The following is a 20,310-nucleotide window of genomic DNA, read 5'->3' on the forward strand; positions in this document are numbered from 1 at the left end:
AGTCTTTAAGTCTCAAACCATCGGGAAAACAGCCCAGGTTCCGTGCCGCGCCGAGTCCAGCCAGACAAGAGACCAGGAAAGCTCCGCTCCCTTCGTCTCTTCTCAATATGGCGCCGCCCAGCGGCCACCGCGCGAAGGAAGGCCGGCCGCGCTGACGTGTGTGCGCGCGCGCGCTTCCTCGGCGCCCCGCCCCGGCGCAGGCGCACTGCGCGCTGTCTTCTCCCAGTCTGAGCAGCAGCAGCGGTGGCATCAGGGACGGCGGCGGCGGCGGTAGCCGCGACGGCGTTTGAGTGGAGGAAGATGGCGGCTCCGGGCGGCCCCGGGTCCCGTCAGCTGTGAAGATTCCCAGATCCCAGCAGGCACCGGCCTGAGGCAGAGCGGCTGTGCTCTGGCCCTGGCTCGGGCTCCTTCGCCACCGTCGCCGGAGACGCTTAGCCGAGAGCGCGGAGCGGGTTGGGCAAGGTGAGGCCTCTCCCGGTGCGGGGCCGCGGATGGGCGCCGACTCCTCCTGTAGCTTTATGCCTGGGGACCCCAGGGCACCCCGAGTCCGGCGCGGGCCCTGTGTCCTGCGCGGGCGTGGGTCTTGGCGGGCCTGGGGTCTTGCTGTCGTCATCCTTGGTTTCTCAGGCGGAGGTGGGGACGGGCGCCCCCTTTGCAGCCAGCCCTCGGGATGGGTGCAAACCTGTGTGCCCTCTCCCTCAGTAGGGTGGTCCTAAGTCTTCACCCCGGCCAGGAGAGGGATGCGTGGCCAGGACCAGAATGGCTTTCGGGGTGTCATGGAGCCTCACCCCGCCCCCCTGAAACCCTTTAAGCCCTCGGAGACCGTGGCTCCCCCGAATTGGGGCTGCGGCGAGGGGCCGGCGTCTCGGAGACTGCAGCTGCAAAGAGATGATTTTTGGAATTGGCTGACGAAATGAAACCCAGGCGGTTCCTTTTCTGACCCCTAGCCGTTTGAGTGTTCTCTTAGGAGTGGGAACTGCAGCTCTCCTTGCTGGGGACAGCGGTCCACGTTGGGACTGAGGAAGGCTTGCCCTGCTGAGAATTGTTTGTTTAGGATGGAAGGTGGGAACGAGTTTGTAAATCAAGAAAAAAACCACAATTGGGTGAGACCCTCATAGTTTTCCGCAGAAAAACTTCAAATGGATGGAGTTGGTTGGAAACCTTGAGGATAACCGATTGCTTTGTCTGTTGGATCTTCTGAGTTTTGGAAAATAAAAGCTTCGTTTCGTTTCTCCGTGGCGAAGATGTTTGGACTTTTCTGTGGTAGCGTTCCGATGGATCTAGATGCAAAACAGACAGGTTGCCAGTTTTCACTTGCTGGAGGCAACACTGTATTATTTTGTTATTTTTTTTTTACCCCCCTCGGAACTTTTTGTTGTTGTTGAAATGCTAGTAATTGAGAGACTTTGGTGTAGTTTCTCTTGGGTAGAGGAGACGGTTGATACCTGGTGGCCTTTTTATTGAGGAAGAATGCTTCATTTGGAATTGTGCTGGTGTGAATTGTTGGGGCCATCTCTTTTGCTTGGACACACCAAATGTCTTTTGTAACAAATCGGGTTTTGCTTGTGCTTAAGAAGGATGACATCATAGATTTAAAGGAACAAGGGAAGTTGGCGAAGAATTACTATCACTTAGAATACAGTCTGTTGTAGCTCTTAAGTTGGACAGGGATGCACCCTGTGTCACCTTTCTAACAGAGCTTATTCAGTTGTCTAGTCTGGTTTTCTGTTGCATGTTAATCAGTTGATATCCTGTAGCTGTTTGCTGTAGATACACCCAATTTAATATAGCATTCAACCTACATTGATTCCTCAGTGCTTTATACATACACTTCAGTCAGCTTTTAATGACAACTGTTAAGTTAAAATGACAGTTACTTCATTTAGCTGCCTCCTTAACCAATTTTTTTCCCCTTTCTTAAATCGATGTTTTCTGTAGAAGTGTAGATTTCCTTAGTTTCTTAGCTAAGGATGTAGGCTTGAACCAAGACATTGGAGGGCCATTCTGCCTACTAATTTGCTAATAGAGAGTCACTGTTACAGTGGTGGGTTGACAATAAGCACCTTGCCGTCGGCTGTTATGTCGCCGTGCTACATCGTCATCAGGCATTGATGGAACTCTGTGATATCATTTACTCTGCAGCATTTCAGCTTTATTTCCTTACCCGTCTCAGGAAAGATCAGGAAAAATAGCTAAGGATGATTTTTGTTTGTTTGCTTGTTTTTAGATTTATCTATTTATTTTAAGTTTATGGGTATTTTGCCAGCATGCATATGTATGTGCACCATGTGCTTGTATCCCCTGGAACTGTTGTTACAGAGAGTTGAAAGCTGCTCGTGTCAGTGCTGGGAACTGAACCTGAGTCCTCTAGAGGAGCAGCTAATGCGCTTAACTGCTGAGCCATCTCTCCAGCCCCTGGGTGCTTTTTTTTTTTAATGTATTTTTATTATTATTAAAAATGTGTGTGTGTATGAGAGAGAGGGGTGGGGGAAGGAAGGAGATCTAGAAGGTCAGAGGCATCAGATCGCCTTGGAGATGGAGTTATAGGCATTTGTGAGCCATGAGGTTTGGGTACTTGGACCCTCTACAAGATCAGTAAGCACTTTTAACCGCTGAAGCATCTCTGTAGCCCTAGGAGGTGGGGGGTGATGATGATGATGATGATGATCCCCCTCCTCCTTTGTTTTTGGTTTTTCCAGATAGGGTTTCTCTGTGTAGCTCTGCCTGTCTTGGAACTTACTCTATAGTAGACCAGGCTGGCCTCACAGAGATCTGCTTGCCTGTGCCTCCTGAACGTTGGGATTAAAGGTGTGTGCTGCTGCCACCACCACCCAGCTCCTAGGATGCTTCTTAATGTCAAATATCATTTTATGTAGCTGTGTGATAGCTACCTTCTATAAAGAGCAAAGAAAAGAGCCTTGAGTTTATAAGCATGCTGGCGTCTCCAGAGAAGCTGTTCTGGAGATGAAGACTGTATGACTATGTGTTTTAGCTAGTGAATTAACAGTTCTTTATAAAACCCAAAGTCCCTTGGTTCAGTAATGGTAGTCCTACTTTACAAGATAATTATGTAGATAAAAAGAAATAATGTTTGGGAAAGTGCACTGAAGAATGTATATTCAGAAATATGCAAAATAGCTGGTCATAGTAGTGTAGGACATTGATACAAGCCCTCGAGAGGCATAGACATGTGGATCTCTGTGTGTTTGAGGCCAGCCTGGTTTACATACTGAGTTCCAGGATAGCCAGGGCTTCATAATGAGACCCTGGCTTAAAAAAGTACAATACAAGAGAAAAAGAAAATTATTTTCAATAAAACATCTATTAAAGGATCTCTAAGCCAGGTGCCACCTGTAATCCCAGCACTCAGGGAGGTAGAGGCAAGTGGATCTTTGTGAGTTCAAGGCCAGCCAGAGCTGTTACACAGAGAAACCCTGTCTTGAAATACAAAAAAAAAAAGGAGGGGTCCTCTATGTGTTGGGTACTTAAGGGGAGGAGGTACTGATGATTCTAAGAACAGCTTTTTATCTAAAAGTTGTCTAGAGCCTGGTTGGAAAGCCAGACAAGCAGTGTGCTTATGGTTTACAGTAAGTGCTCCTCCAACCAGGGGAAAGAAGGGGGTTTTTGGAGCACCCCCCCAAAAACTGGGTTTCTCTGTGTAGCCTTACCTTTCCTGGACTGGCTTTGTAGACCAGGTTGGCCTCAAACACACAGAGATCTGCCTGCATCTGCCTCCCGAGTGCTGGGCTAAAGGCGTGCGCCACCACGCCCAGATGGTTGTCAGAGCTTTGCCTATTCTATTGGTTTGTTTGTTTGTTTGTTTTTTGTTTTTGTTTTTGTTTTTTGACACAGGGTTTTGCTATATAGCCCTGGCTGTTCAGGAGCTCCCTTTGTAGACCAGGCCAGCCTCCCATTCACAGAGATCCATCTGCTTCTGCCTTCCAAGTGCCAGGATTAAAGGTTCATGTCACCACCACCAGGCTGGTTTGTTTCTTTAAAGTTACCTTATTTTGTGTGTACCCATGTTTTCTCTGTATGTATGTATGTATGTTCAACATGTGCTTGCTTGGTGCCCTCGAAGTTCAGAAGAGGACATGGGACCCCCTTCCCCAGCTGGAGTGGTGGATGGTTGGGAACCATCATGGAGGTGCTAGGAATCCAACTGTTGCCCACGGAGCAATATCTCCAGCTCTGGGATTTCTTTCTTTCTTGTCTCACTATGTAGCCAATGCTAGCCTGGGTCCTTCCCTTCCTCCTCCTGCCTTCCCGAGGCCTGCTCTTCTAGGCGTGCATCACCGCGCGTGAATTAGGAATACTTAACATTTTTGTCCTGGGCTCTTTCCCCTTTTATTCATTCACTGTCATGCTGCTTCCTACACAGCATGCATGCCCCAGTTATGGCTTCTGAATTGTCAAAGGTAGCGGTCTAGGGAGAGCTTGTCTCAGTGAGTCACAGGCTCAGTCAAGCACCAAGCACTCACATCAGGCAAGTTTCTCAGATTCTGAATGAGGGAACTTCACAGTGACCTGGGTTTTTGATTTTTGGGTTTGTTTGTTTGACAAAGTAGCACATGAGGCATTGTGGTTTTGTTGTTTGTTTTTGAAGCATTGTGGGTTTTTTGTTGTTGTTTGTTTTTCGGTTTTTTGAGACAGGGTTTCTCTGTGTGGCTTTGGCTGTCCTGGACTTGATTTGTAGACCAGGCTGGCCCTGAGTTCACAGAGATTCTCTGGCCTCTGCCTCCCACACTGCAGGGATTATACTGGCGTGCCCCACCATGCCTGGCTGTGGCATTGTGTAGTGATGTGATGGGAGTGCTGAGGATCCAGCCCCGGCCTTGCGAACACTATGCAAATGTTTTGCCACTGAGCTCCATGCCCAGCCCTGTTTTGTGTTTTAAATTTTTTTCCCACTGTGTGTGGGTCTTTTGCCTACGTGTATGTTTGTGAGTTTGGTGCTCATAGAGGCCAGAGAGGGCATCTGGTTCTGTGAAATGGGTTACAGAAGGTTTTGAGTTGCCATGTGGATCCTGGGAGTTCAGTTCAAGTCTTGTGGGCCAGCAGGGAACGCTCTTAACTGCTGCTGAGCCATCTCTCCCACCCTCTTTCCTCCCCCTGTTTGTTTTGTTTTTTTCTAAGACAGGTTTAGTGGATCCCAAGCTGACCTAGAACTTATCTTCTTGCCTCCCGCTCCTTAGGCTTGGGATTACAGACATGTGCACCGTGCCCAGGACTGTGTGTGCTCACAGGCCTTGAACTCACTGTGTAACAGAAGATGGCCTGGGACTTGTGATGCCCTTGCCTCTAGCTCCCTAGCACTAGGGTTCCAGGCCTGTGCTCCCAAGCCTGATGTATTTGGTGCTGAGGATCCAGGTGTGGGATGGGTACTAGACAGGCACTCTAGCAGCCGAGCCACAGACCCAGCCGCTCGTTATTCTGTGTTGTGACAGTTTGTTAAATGAGGAAGGATTTGACCTATATAAGTCTTAAAATTACCTAGAATGTATGCACAATACATATTATTTCTGAAATTGTTCCTGTGACATTGCAGGTCTTAGAAATTATGACAGTGGCATTCCTGTTGCTTAAAATTTACATTTCCGTACTGATGCATGTATTAGAAGGCAAATTTGATGTGAATTCTGGATGTTCGTTTTTGTTTTTTTGTTTTGTTTTGTTTGTTTGTTTTTTGTTTTGTCTGTCTGTTTGTTTGTTTTTTAGTTTTTCGAGACAGGGTTTCTCTGTGTAGCCTTGGCTGTCCTGGACTAACTTTGTAGTCCAGGCTGGCCTCGAACTCACAGCGATCCGCCTGCCTCTGCCTCCCGAGTGCTGGGATTAAAGGCGTGTGCCACCAACGCCTGGCCTTTGTTTTTTGTTTTTGAGACAGGGTTCTGGATGTTCTTGCAGTACATTGTTTACCTTTAATTTTTAAAAGAAAAATGTTATTTTCCCAATGTTTTTTCTATATTTTGCTTCAGAAGGTGGACATATTGTGTGGTACTTCAAGATGGTGTTTTTTGTTTCATTTTTTGAGACAGAGTTTCTCTGTGTAGCCTTGGCTGTCCTAGACTCACTTTGTAGACAGGCTGGCCTTGAACTCATAGAGATGTGCCTGCCTTTGCCTCCCAGAGTGCTGGGACTGCAGGTGTGCTCCACCATGCCTGACTAAAGGTGCTGTATTTTTATGTGTATATATGAATCTGATGAATACGTAGGTATTATGTAAATTTTTATTGTTCTGGATTGTAGCTTAGCTTGGATAATACACATCTTTCTTCTCTTTCTCCCTCCCTCCCTCCCTCCTGACGTGAACCCAGGGGTTCTGCATGCCCTCATCACAGCCCCACTCTACCACTGAGCTATACTCCCAGCCCCTGATAGTAACTTACTTTCACATCTCAACAAATTCACACACAGTTTTGAGGAAGTTCTGTTAGTTTCTACAAGGGCAAACAAGTTTTAATTTTAGCTGGTAATGTTCCTTAGACTAGTTAGCCATGTTCTTCCAAATGCTCCTTTATTCTCTTAGAAGGCAGGCTGTTTAGATTTTTTTGCCCTTCATTATAAAGTTCCTTTTTAAAAGTGTTCTCTCCCTCTCCCTTATCCTCTCTCCCCCCCCTCTCTCTCTGTCTCTCTCTGTCTCTCTGTCTCTCTCTCTCTCTGTCTCTCTCTCTCTCTCTCTCTCTCTCTCTCTCTCTCTCTCTCTCTCTCTCTGTGTGTGTGTGTGTGTGTGTGTGATGCAACCTGGAAATCACAAATTGCCTAGACTGGTTGGCAAACAAGCCACAGAGCCCCTGCTGAGGATTGGGACCACAGGTCCATGCTGCTCGGCCCTCATTTCATGGCTGTGGGCTGCGTTCAGGTCCTCGTGCTCACACACGTCCCCACTGAGCCGTCTCCTGAGCCTTACCTGTGCTAAGGTATGATTCAGACATTTCCAGAAGTAGGCTGTGTAAGTACCTGGCATGTCCACTTCAAATGTTAGTAGATATCACACTGTCTTGAGATTTTAACAATTCATGAGTAAACCTGGAAACTGTTATGCTCTGAGAGATAAACCAGATGTGTAAGAGATCCACAGCGACAGACAGTAGAATGGTAGTAGTCATGTAAAAATAGTATCCAGAAGCTGGGGCAGGCAAGAATGGGGTGTGTACAATTGATGTGTGTGGACTGTCTGAGATGGGTAATGTACACAGTTAGCAAACAGACTTAATGCCACCAAACTCTATACTTCAAAACTGTAGTGAGAAAAAGTTTAAAAAGGATACAGGAGTGGGGACTGAAGAAATGGCTCAGCAATTAAGAACATGTGGCTGTTGCTCTTCTAGAAGAGCTCCGTTCAGTTCCTAGTATCCAAATGGTGGCTAACAATTGTCTATAACATCAGTTCCACTGGGCCTGATCTCTTGTGGCCTCTGAGCGCACTGCATGCAAGTAGTATACAGATGCATATGTAGGCAACACAGCAATTCACATAAAATAAATAATAAATAAATCTAAGAAAGTTTTTTAAACAGAGCTAGGTCTGTAGCTCAGTGATACAGTATCTGTCTAGCATACATAAGGCCCTGGCTGGGTTCCATACTCAGCACCCCCCACCCCCACCCCCGAAAAAGAGCAATAATAAAAGCAAAGACATGTCGGGGCTGGAGAGGTGATGCAGCAGGTAAGAGTGTGCACTGCTGTTACAGAGGACTGGGTGCAGTGCCCATTACCCATATTGGGCAGCTCACAACTGCCTGTCACTCCAGCTCCATCATCAGGCACCTGCACAAACAAATCTTTTAATAAAATGCCATGCTAATGGCTTTGGGCTTAAAGAACAAGTGTTCAGGGGGTTGTTTATTTGAGACAGAGTGCTCAGTGTGTCCCTGAAGTCATTTACTATGTTGCCCAGGCCTGAAATTCTTTTTTTCTAGACAGGGTCTCACTATGTGTCTTTGACTGGCCTGGAACTCTGTAGATCAGGCTGGTCTCAAACTCACAGAAATCCACCTGCCTCTGCCTCCCAAATGCTGGGATTACAGGCATGTACCATCATTCACGGCTGCTATCTCATATTTCTAATCCTAGTAGAGAGGAGGTTAAGGCAAGAGGATTGCTGTGAGTTGAAGGCCAAGCCGGGCTACAAAGTAAGACCTTGTCTCATCCCCGCCCTTTCCATGTCAGTGGGAGGGGAGTGTCTAAGACATGACTTTCTCATCAGTGTTGTTAAAACTGAACTGACAGAGCCTGGCGTGGTGGCACACGCCTGTAATCCCAGCACTTGAGAGGCAGAGGCAGGCAGATCTTTGTGAGTTTGAGGCCACCCTAGTCTACAGAGTGAGTCCAGGACAGCCAGGGCTACACAGAGAAACCCTGTCTTGAAAAGGGAGCTGAACTGACGGAGGGGAGAGAGCAAACACTTTTCTATTAGTTTATATCCTTTCCACATGTCAGTTTAGTCTGTTTAGTTTTAATCTTGTCTTTGTATTAACTTCTATGAAGTACCTAGTGGGGTCATTTAAGAAGAAAGCTTCACATGAATATGATGAGAGCACTCAGTGGCTGAAACAGGAGGATTGGCTGTTTTAGGTTGTATTACTCAATTATAGAGAGCTTGTGTAGCATATTGATTCCCTAGCACTGAAAAAGAAAATCAAAGGGCCGGGCGTGATGGAGCACTCCTTTAATCCCAAGCCTTGGGAGGCAGAGGCAGGTGGATCGCTATGAGTTTGAGACCAGCCTGATCTACATAGAGAGTTCCAGTCAAAGATACATAGTGAGACCCTATCTCAGAAAATCAAAAAAGAAATTAGGAGTATTTATTTCTAGTAGAGCATATTCTTTTTTTGTCCTTTAAAAAAAAAAGATTTTATTTATTATGTATACAACGTTGTGTCTGCATGTACACCTGAACACCAGAAGAGGGCACCAGATCTCATAATAGATGGTTGTGAGCCACCATGTGGTTGCTGGGAATTGAACTCAGGACCTCTGGAAGAGCAGCCAGTGCTGTTAACCGCTGAGCCATCTCTCCAGCCCGTAGAACATATTCTTAATTGTGAGTTTTTTAAAGAATTTATTATGTCAGTCTGCCTGTCTGCGCTAGGATGGAATCCAGGCCCTTTGCATAGGTAAGTGTCCTGTCTTTTTTTTTTTTTTTTTTTTTAAGTTTTCAATCAGCAGGTAGAGTATTGGGTTTCATTTTGACATTTCATATGTATGTATCATTTTGCCTTCTCATATTTGCCCCACATCCAAATACTTATTTTTAAAATTTATTACATTTTTGAGAGTGTGTGAGCATGGGGTGCTATCATTACAACCCGTGGAAGTTGGTTCTCTTCTTCCACCCTGCCAATCCTGTTAGAACTGGTTGTCAGGTTGTCAGGTGCCCTCTCTGTGCTGTTGACATAAAAACTGGCCAGCACAGAGGGAAATGAGCATCTCTTACTCTGTCCTTTAAATGCTGACCCATAAGCCTGAATTGCAGTGTTGCTGACTAGCCATCCCTATTTTCCACCTGTGGGAATACATTACGAGGTGACACAGGAAATTGAGGACAGCCTGTAATGGAGCTGGACATGACATCTTTGGTTGTAGTCTTGAGACAGTCTCACTCTGTAGCCTCAGCTGGGCTGGAATACACTATATAGACAAGGCTGGCCTTGACCTTGAAGCAGTTCTTGGTCCTGGGGATTACAGTATGAACCATGGCTGGACAGTGTATCTGTTTGTTTGTTTGGTTTTTGTCCTTTTTGAGACAGAGTCTCATTGTGGTTGTTCTGGAACTCACTATGTAGATCATGCTGGCATCAAACTCACAGAGATTTACCTATCTCTGTCTCCCAGGTGCTGGGATTAAAGGGGTGACCACCACCTGGCTAGACCCTGTATCTTGAGGCTTATCTTGTTACCTTGGAGCAAAATTCTGGCTCTTTATGTTTCATCTTAGTTTCTTCGTGCTAGTGTTGCCTTTGTCTTTACTTCATTGGAAACCAAAACTATAGCAGTGAGAATGAAATGTAGGTTTTAATTATGCAGGTGGTCAGTGGGTGGAGTCTAACTTGTGAGGTGGTGAGTAGAGCTTTCTGTGTGATTGATCTGAATTGGCTCTGGTTGTGTAGGCCACTCGCTCGGATGTTGAGGCAGCCCTGAGATGATGGTGCTCCTGTCTAAGAGCAGTACAAGGTTAGAGGGAGGACTCCATTGGCCAAGCATGGGAGATACTCTCTGATAATTATATTTTTTGTTTGTTTTGAGACAGTGTTTCTCCATGTAACCTAGGCTGGCTTTATACTTGCTGTGCATCCCCCAGGCTGGTCTAGAACTTAAGATTTCTTGTCAGCTGGCAGTGATGGTGCAGGTCTTTGGTCCCAGCACTCAGAGACAGAGGCAGGCAGATCTCTATGAGTTCGAGGCCGGCCTGGTCTACAAAACAAGTCCAGGACAGCCAAGGCTAAACAGGGAAATCCTGTCTCAAAAAACCAAAAAGAAGGGCGCTGGAGAGATGGCTCAGAGGTTAAGAACCCTGACTGCTCTTCCAAAGGTCCTGAGTTCCCAGCGACCACATGGTGGCTCACAACCATCTGTAATGCCTTCTTCTGGCCTGCAGGTGTACATGTAGGCAAAGCACTGTATACATAATAATAAATATTTTTTTAAAAACCCAAAAAGAGGGGCTGGAGAGATGGCTCAGCGGTTAAGAGCACTGATTGCTCTTCCAGAGGTCATGAGTTCAATTCCCAGCAACCACATGGTGGCTCACAACCATCTATAATGAGATCTGATGCCCTCTTCTAGCTTGAAGCTGTACATGGAGACAGAGCACTGTATACATAATAAATAAACACATCTTTAAAAAAAAATAAAGCACAGGTGCTGAAGGGGTGGCTCAGCGGTTAAGGACACTGGCCACTCTTGCAGATGACATGGGTTTTGTTCTCACAACCCATGTGGTGGCTCGCAACCATCTGTAACTTCAGTTCCAGGGGATCTGATATTCTTTTCTGACTTCTGTAGGCTCCAGGTACACACGTGGTACATGCAGGCAAAACACTGGTACACATAAACAAAACAAGGTGATAAACCAACAGCAAAAAGGTATGAAACTGAAGCCTGGGAGTATAATCAGCTGATAGAATGTTTACTGTGGGTTTGACTCCCAGCATTACAAGAAAGCAAAGCACTGATAAGTACCTGTTAGAGTGTTAGAGAGGTAAGGCTTTAAAAGCAAGCAGGCTTCCTGGTGACATCCGTTGGAGGTTAGCAACGGCTAAAGGTTCATCGACATTAAATGTTTGCAAAGCCCAAGCTCCTTGTGGACGAGTGCTTTGGATGTCTATGCAGCCCACTCATCTCCAGCTCATGTCAGTTTAAGCTATGTGGGTACCGAAAGGGCTGGTTGAGGCCAGCTGAGCTACTGTAGTGCAGTACAGTAGGGCAACCGAAGCTTTGGGACCCTGGTATATAGCATTGCTTCTGTCATTATAGCCACTCAGTTTTGCAGGGTTGTATTATTACAAGGAAGGTGTACAAAGCCGCTTCTGCACATGTGCTGTGTGTATATGACTGTTTGCAGTGGAAAGATGCCTGAAAATTACCTCCATCAGCCAAGCCCCTCCTCTGTTTATGTATATAAATGGGTAAATGCTGCCGAGTGCAGTAGTTCTTAAACTTGCCTGCCCTGTGTTTTCCTTCTGCGCGTGCAGTAGCAGAAATCACTTGAACGGGTCTTACAGATGCAGCTCTAGGAAGCGTTAAGAGAGAACGTTTCACTCTGCAGGACTGGTTGTACAGAGCACAGTGAGTTACAGTTATAAAGCCAGTCCTTGGTGGACACAGATCTGCTGCAGATGAGTGACTGAGCTGCTCCCCTTAAACTGAACCAGGAAGCAGTGTGCTTTTGCTTATCGAGTCACCTGTTCCTCTGCATCATGCATTTTTTTTGGCCTATATGACTTTGGAATAAGGTTTGGACTTTTTCTTCAGTGGCATTAAACTAATATTACTCAAGAATCTAATAGTAAAATACCAAGCTCTGTGGAATAAGTTTCTGAGACTCTGTGACTTGACTGTAATAAAGTTTCATTTATATAATCAGTTGGAGTTTATTAGATAAAAGTAAGATACAGTGTTAGGTAGTTAAATTTTATTAATAATCTAGACCTGAATACTGTAGTGAGAGAGCTGGACATGGTGACACAGGCAATCAGGAAGCTGAGGCAAGAGGATTACATATTCAAGGCTAGCCTTTGGTGGATAGAGACCAAATCTGAAAAAGAAAAGAAAACGGTCTGTTCCTAATTTCCCTGTTGATTTTTTTTTTTTAACAACCAGAGCCTTCTGTTTACTTATAGTTATATGTCAAATTATAAGTAGGATTATTCTACACTTTGTATATTTGTACTATCTTATTTTAGATATAGAAATTCAAGTAGTGAGGTGGCTACTTTGGTAAAGGTACCTGTTGCACAAGCCTGGTAGCCTGAGCTCAACCTTCATAGAGGTGGAAGGAGTGTTGTCTGTCCTCTGACCCCGACACGTGTGTATTTCTACCACTGATAATAAATTTATGCCGGGCACAGTGGCGCACGCCTTTAATTCCAGCACTCAGGAGGCAGAGGCAGGCAGATCGATGTGAGTTTGAGGCCAGCCTGGTCTACCAAGTGAGTCCAGGACAGCTAAGGCTACACAGAGAAACACTGTCTCGAAAAACAAAAAACAAAACAAAACAAAACAAAAAAATAGTAAATTTAACTAAAAACAAATTCACCACACCTTTAATCTCAGCACTCGGGAGGCAGAGGCAGGCATCTCACTGTGAGTTCAAGGCCAGCCTGGTCTACAAAGTGACTCCAGGACAGCGAAGAAACCCTGTCTCAAAAAACCTAAAATAAAAAGTGGAGAGCCAATATCCCCGTGATTGACTGAGGATATGGTTTGCTTAGTGGTGATTTCTTAGCATGGACAGAGTCCCCAGTTCAATCTTCAGCATTACATAAGGGGGGAAAAATATAGGTCTCAAAAAACAGAAGTTTGAGTGTTACAGTTTTTTAAAATTAATTTTTGTTTGTTTGTTTTGAGACAGGGGTTCTCTGTGTAGCTTTGGCTGTCCTGGACTGTGTGTGTCAGTGTTTTGTCTAGATGTATCTGTGTGTTGTGTTAGCTCTTAGAGTTACAAACAGTTGTGAGCTGCCATGTGGGTACTGGGAACTGAACCCGGGTCCTTTGGAAAGGCAGTCAATGCTCTTAACCACTGAGCCATCTCTCCAGCTCTGAACATTTCAGTTTAAGTGTGCCTTTTTTACAAAACATAAAAAGTTGAGTCTAGAATGCATGGTTTGGAACTTAAAGTATCTTCACTGACTGTTGAAACTAGTGCCTTTTAAAAAAGTATTTATGCCGGGCCGTGGTGGCGCACGCCTTTAATCCCAGCGCTTGGGAGGCAGAGGCAGGTGGATTGCTGTGAGTTCGAAGCCAGCCTGGTCTACAAAGTGAGTCTAGGCCAGCCAAGGCTACACAGAGAGACCCTGTCTCAAAAAAATATTTATTTTATATATGAGTGCCCTATCTGCATGTACGTCTGCAGGCCAGAAGAGGGCATCAGGTCCCATTATAGATGGTTGTTAGCCACCATGTGGTTGCTGAGAATTGAACTCAGGACCTCTGGTAGAGCAGACGGTACTCTTAACTGCTGAGCCATTTCTCTAGCCACCAGTGCCCTTTTCTTAACCAATGTATACTTAGTGGTAGCAAGTAGCAGTTGAAAGGAAAGTGAGCAGCCTTGGGGCTGACCCATTTCTACAGCCCCTTGAAACTCCTAAGGTACTTAAAAAAAATTTTTTTATTTATTATATATACAGTGCTCTGCCTGCATGTACACCTACAAGCCAGAAGAGGGCACCAGATCTCATTATAGATGGTTATGAGCTACCATGTGGTTGCTGGGAAGTGAACTGAGGGCCTTTGGGAGAACAGCCAGAGCTCTTAAGCACTGAGCCATCTCTGCAGCCTAGTACTTCTATTTAATACTGACCATTGTAAAAAAAAAAAAAAAGTTTGATTTGGGACTAGAGTAATGATATCTCTGTGGTTAAAAGCAGTGGTTGCTCTTCCAGGCTCCATTCTTTTTTTTTTTTTTTTCCCCGAGGCAGGGTTTCTCTGTGTTAGCTAGCCTTAGCTGTCCTGGATTCACTTTGTTTTGTTTTTGTTTCTTGTTTTTTTCGAGACAGGGTCTCTCTGTGTAGCCTTGGCTGTCCTGGACTCACTTTGTAGGCCAGGCTGGCCTCAAACTCGCAGCGATCCGCCTGCCCCTGCATCCTGAGTGCTGGGATTAAAGGCTGCGCCACCACGCCGGGCCTCAGGTTCCATTCATAGCACCACAGGCAGCTCATAGCAGTCTGTAATTCTGGTTCCAAGAGACCTGACACATTCTTCTGACTTCTAGGGCCACCAGGCACTCATTGGTACACAAACAGACCTTGTAGACAAAACATCCATTCACATTAAAAAAAAAAAATCTGGGGGCTGGAGAGATGGCTCAGCGGTTAAGAGCACCGTCTGCTCTTCCAGAGGTTCTGAGTTCAAATCCCAGCAACCACATGGTGGCTCACAACCATCTATCATGAGGTCTGGTTCCCTCTTCTGGTGTGCATGCAGGCAGAACACTGTATATATAATTAATAAATAAATCTTTTTTAAAAATCTCTGTGTGTATGTTGTGTGTGTTTGTATACAAACTTGGACTCACAGAGATCCACCTGCCTCTGCCTCCCAAGTATTGGGATTAAAGGTGTGCGCTACCTCGCCCAGCTAAATATGTGAGTTTTTAAAAGTATGATTTGAGCATTGTGCTACTTGCTTGAAACTGCAGCACTTTGGAGGCCAGGGCTAGAGGATCACAATTTGAGGACAATCTAGCTACATAGTGAGTTCTAGGCCTGGAATATGTTTAAAAAAAAAAAAAAACTGTGTCTCTAAACAAACACAAAAGAATGCTGATAGATAAATACAGTCGTACTGATAGGTAATATGAGGACAGACTTTATTTCCCTGTTTTGTTAAGAGGAATCCTACTTCTGTAACAGACATTTGAAAACACACTCACTCCTGACATCTGTTATTAAATGTGGGGTGCGTTATAGAAGCCGTTCAGTGGGTCCATGTATCAGACGAACTCAGTTTGCTAACAGCAACTGTACAGCACTAGTTAGGCCAAAACATTTTCTTCCTAGCCTTTTTCTCTGTTGTTGTTAAATCATTGACTGCCAGGAGAGGAGTCTCCTGATTATGAGCTTATGTTACTATAGATAAGATATTCTAGCCGGGGCATAGTGAGTGGCACAGGTCTTTTATCCTAGCACTTGGGAGGTAGAGGTAGGCAGATCTTTGAGTTCGAGGCCAGCCTGGTCTACATAATGAGTTCCAGAACAGCCAGGGCTATTACACAGAGAAACCCTGTCTCAAAAAACAAAACAAGGGGCCTGGAGAGATGGCTTAGTGGTTAAGGGCACTGTCTGCTCTTCCAGAGGTCCTGAGTTCAATTCCCAGCAACCACATGGTGGCTCACAATATAATGTGCAGGCCTCTTCTGGCCTGCAGGTGTGCATGCAGGCAGAGCACTGTATACCTAATAATAAATAACTTTTTAAAAAAAGTGTCAAATGAAATTTACCCTTTTCTCTAGTGAAGTTTTTCTTGCTAACAAATTATCAGTTTAAAGATAGTAATTTGAGGGGCTGGAGAGATGGCTCAGTGGTTAAGAGCACTGGCTACTCTTCCAGAACTCATGAATTTAATTTCCAACAACTATGGTGGCTTACAACCCTCTATATGGGATCTGATGCTCTCTTCCGCTGTGCATGAAGACAAATCACTCATATACATAAATGAATAAATAAACATATTTTTAAAAATACATTCATTTGAAACCCTTCTGTCCTCACCTTTCCTTTTGATGCTCTCTGAAATCCTACCTGGTCAACCAAGTGGAGTTAAGCACATCCCTCTAGCATCTTACTACAGTGGGGAAAGCCTTCCTTTCCCTTAGCTGATCAAGTTTGATACCACACATAATTTATCATACATTGCCTTGTGCTGTTGCTTACTTATATGTTACTGTGCGGTTCAAGGCAAGGTTTCTCTGTATAGTCCTGGCTATCTTAGAACTTGCTCTGTAGATCAGGCTGGCCTCTTATAGAGTCCGCCTGTCGAGTGCTGAGATTAAAAGGTGTGCCCTAGCACTGCTGGCTATATTATTAGCTCTTGGAATCATTCTCTTTTTGGATCTTCTGTGAGATACAAACATAGTATTTTTAATAATTGAAACAATTGTATTTGTGTGTGTCCAGTATGTGCATGTCACAGTGCCCGTGTGTGCATGTTCTCTGGTGCATGTGTGGAGATAGGAACGAAGCTTATGGGAACTGGCTCTTTCCTTCTACCGTGTGGGTTCTGGGATTGGACTGAGGTCATTAGGATTGGGGTAAAGTGTCTTCCACCCACGCAGTCTTCTCCCCTACCCTTCAGCCTTATTTTTTTAATATTTAATTTTAATTTATGTGCATTGCTTGTGAGGGTGTCAGATCTTGGAGTTTCAGACAGTTGTGAGCTGCTATGTGGTGGCCGGGAATTGAACCCAGGTCCTTCGGAAGAGCAGGCGGTGCTCTTAACCACTGAGCCATCTCTCCAGCCCCCAGCCTTGTTTTCTGGAGTCTCTCACTGTAGCTGGAGCTCAGGGATACAGCTAGTATGGCTAGTCAGTGACCCCCTGGCAAATGAAACATTCTCAAAAACAAACAACAAACAAACAAACAAAAAAACAAACCCCACTCTTTTTGTTCCCCTCTTTAAAGGAAAACAAGACAGAACTTCAGAACTCAAGGGACAAAAGCATTTTATTTTGGCTAGCAGACTACCTTGGCACTCAGTGACTTACAGGGAACGGGGTCTGTTGTATTTTGATCCATTTCTGTCATGAAGTGTTGCCAGGCCAGCATACAGGTGGCTTGGAGGGGAAATGTCTGAAACCTCATGCTCATCGGGATGCTCCATAGAAGGTGAAGGAGCCCAGTTAAACAGCCTATCTTGTAATTCTAGTCCTGTTGAGGTGGTTTCCAATTATGAGTTTTCTCAGAAGACGCCATCACTTTGGGGAAGTGAAGAGGTACAACACTGGTGAGGACGAGAGATTGTCGTTTTAAACAGCTTCATGGAAACCGCATTTCTTGAGTTAATGTGTTTACGTGGGAAATGCTGTGAGCCAACAGAAGACAAAATGAAAACCAAACCAAGACAAAACAAAACAAAAAACCCCCAAAGCTTCCGAGCATCAAAATGCCTCCATCTCCTCAGGGACTCTGAGGACATGGAAAAGGAAGCTGTGTGTTCCCGGCCTGTCTCAGCCCGGTCTAGGGCTGGGCTAGCAAGCGCGCCCTGGGAAGCATGGGACTGATATTTCTGTGGACCATGAAACAGCCGACTGGGAAGCTCCTTAAAGCTTACGTACAGGGCTAGGCGTGGTGGCGCATGCCTTTAACCCAGCCCTGGGGAGGCAGAGGCAGGCAGATCGCTGTGAGTTTGAGGCCAGCCTGGTCTACAAAGTGAGTCCAGGACAGCCAAGGCTAACACAGAGAGACCCTGTCTTGAAAAACAAAACAAAACAAACAGACAAAAGCAAAAACAAAAACAAAAAAGCTTACCTACAAGAGTGCTGCTGCTCAGATTTGCTGACTGCTGTTGGAAGGTTTGGAACAGAGGTAAGTTGTTTTATTCTATCAGACAGACTTACTCTGCCGGGAACAACAGGAGTGTGAGCGACCTTCTGGAACCTCCTCTGAGCCAGTCAGTTGTTCTTGCAGCGACCTGGCCTCATAGGTCAGGGCTATGCTGGGGCTGGCCGTGTTTGAATTAGATGTGAACAGGTCTTCTCTTGGACTTTCTCCTTTACTGAGTTCAGAGAAAGTAAATTAGAGAAGAGAGCCAGTCTTGTGTGTATGCAGAAATAAAGTAGAAGCAAAGCTCTCTGTAGGAGACCAAGGGTACTGAAAGGGGGCGAGAATGGGAACAGTAGGGGAAGATGAGGGAAATACAATCATGAACTTGCAAAACAATGTATGTAAAAGGCAGGGTTTGTATCTACAGGAAGGAAACTAAACCATAGTGGCCCACATCTTATAATCCTATCACTTAGAAAGCTGAGGCAGGACAGGGCTACAGGAAATCTCAAAAACAAACAAACAAACAAACAAACAAAGCAAACAATAAGGATGAGAGAGATGGCTCAGAGGTTAAGAATGAATAGTACTACTGAGTGTGACAGTGCCCTGAATAAATGTGGTTTTCCTCTCAAAAAAAAAAAAATTAATTAAAAAAGAAGAATGAATAGTACTGCCAGGCAGCAGGCAGGTAGATCTCTGTGAGTTCGAGGCCAGCATGATCTACAAAGCTAATTCTGGGACAGCCAAGGCTACACAAAGAAAGCCTGTCTCAAAAAAACAAAACAACAACAACAACAAAAAAACAAACAAATAAGCAAAAGAAATATCTACTGACAAGAACTCACCTGCATCAGCCCTTGTGTAGCACGTGAGTTGTTCAGTCATGGCTCTCTCACAGACTGACCACTTCTGTTCCCAGTAAGGAAACAGAATTTCGCCAGCACTTTGGAATTTGTGTGTTAATCACTGTCCTCACTTATAATAGCATAAATTAGCTTTGAGCTTGTATAAACAGCCATGTAGTATGCACTCTGCCCTCTTTGCTGAGCATTACTTCTGAGAGATGTATGACATGTACCTGCCTTCATGGGTTTCCATCGGCCGTACTATTGGTTTTATTCTTAGACATTTGTTTTTTTGTTTTTTGTTTGGTATGTTTTGGGTTGGTTTGGTTTTTGGATTTTTTTTTTTTACAAATATACCTAAGTTATTATGTACATAGTTCTTGTGGGTTATTATGTACATAGTTCTTGTGGGTTATTATGTACATAGTTCTTGTGGGATAAAGAATTCTTGATGACAAATGCCAGGGAAGCAGATATCATACATATCAAAATAATACAGCCAATATGAGTGAATAAAAGCTCTCTCTCCCCCTTCTATCTCCCTCTCTCCTCTCTCTGTTATATGAATATGCATAATTGAAGCACTTTCATTTAGTGAAGAGAGAAACATTGTTTTCATGTTTTTTGGGTTTTTGAAACAGAGTTTATCTGTTTTATTGTTAGCTGTCCTGGAACTCACTCTGTAGATCAGGCTGCCCTTGAACTCAGAGGTCTCTCTGCTTCTGCCTCCCAAGTGCTGGGATTAAAGGCATGCGCCACCACGCCCGGCTCTTTTTGTTTTTATTGCCTAGATTTGTCATGTTTTCTGTTGAACGTGTAGCCAGTTAAGCCTGTTCTTTAAAAAGTTATTATTCTGTAGTTGAATTGTCCTGTATAAGGGTAAGCACTCCACTGTTGAATCATACCCCTCTCCAACTGATCCATAGCCTCAAAGTGCTGGGATCACAGGTGTGTGCCACTGTTACTATTCCTGTTTCTCTTCTTTCCTTTGTGTGTGTGTGTGTGTGTGTGTGTGTGTGTGTGTGTGTGTGTGTGTGTTGGGGGGGGGGGAGATAGGGTTTCTCTGTGTAACAGCTCTGGCTGACCTGGAACTCGCCCTGGGGTGCTGGGATCAAAGGCAAACACCCAACAAAGCTGCTGTTTCTTAACTCATATCTACTCTTTATTAGGACCCAGAGTTAGTTTTTCCGTGTCATTGGGAGGTTTTGGGTCATTGGCTGTGTTCCCTGCATCATGTATTAGTCAGATCTCTGAGTTAAAGGAATTATGAAAGAACAGGTTTTCCTGGTTGTTTTTGCTTGTTTAACACAGGGTTTTACTTGGTTGGCCTATGTAGACTGTAGGGTGGTCTAGAGCTCGCAGAGATCCACCTGCTTCTTCCTCCCAAGTGTGGAGTTAAAAGAATTAAAGGTGTGTGCTACCATGCACATTTAGTGGTGTTTGGTTTTCTTTTTAAGGCTTATTTTTAACGTGTTTAAATGTTTACTTGCATGTATAGTCTGTGAACCGCCACATATGTGCAGTTCCCATAGAGGCCAGAAAATGGTGCTGGGTCCCTTGGAAGTGGAGTTCAGGCTATTGTGAGCCACTGTGTGGTGCTGGGAACCAAACCTGGGCGCTCTAGAAGAGCAAGTGCTCTTAACTGTTGAGCCTTCTCTCCTGCCCCAGCTTTCCTGTTTTAAGGTTACACTGGACCGTGTGTGCCTCTCTAGAGGGAGAGAGGATGTGATGGGTGTGGCAGTGGAACCCTACCTGTCAAATTA

The 20,310-nt window shown here is 44.9% G+C and overlaps 1 protein-coding gene across 1 annotated transcript in view; it reads left to right on the plus strand.

Annotated features, from left to right (window-relative positions):
• The first annotated feature begins 200 nt into the window (after positions 1-200).
• FBXO42 (F-box protein 42) overlaps positions 201-20,310 on the plus strand; it is a 58,038-nt gene continuing 37,928 nt past the window's right edge. Inside the window, exon 1 of the mRNA XM_084786472.1 lies at positions 201-462. The gene's annotated coding sequence lies outside the window, so the exon portion shown is untranslated. The remainder of the gene's footprint in view (positions 463-20,310) is intronic.

This window comes from Acomys minous (genome assembly GCF_964271855.1).
Source record: "Acomys minous genome assembly, chromosome: 6".
In the NCBI taxonomy this organism is placed as follows: domain Eukaryota; kingdom Metazoa; phylum Chordata; class Mammalia; order Rodentia; family Muridae; genus Acomys; species Acomys minous.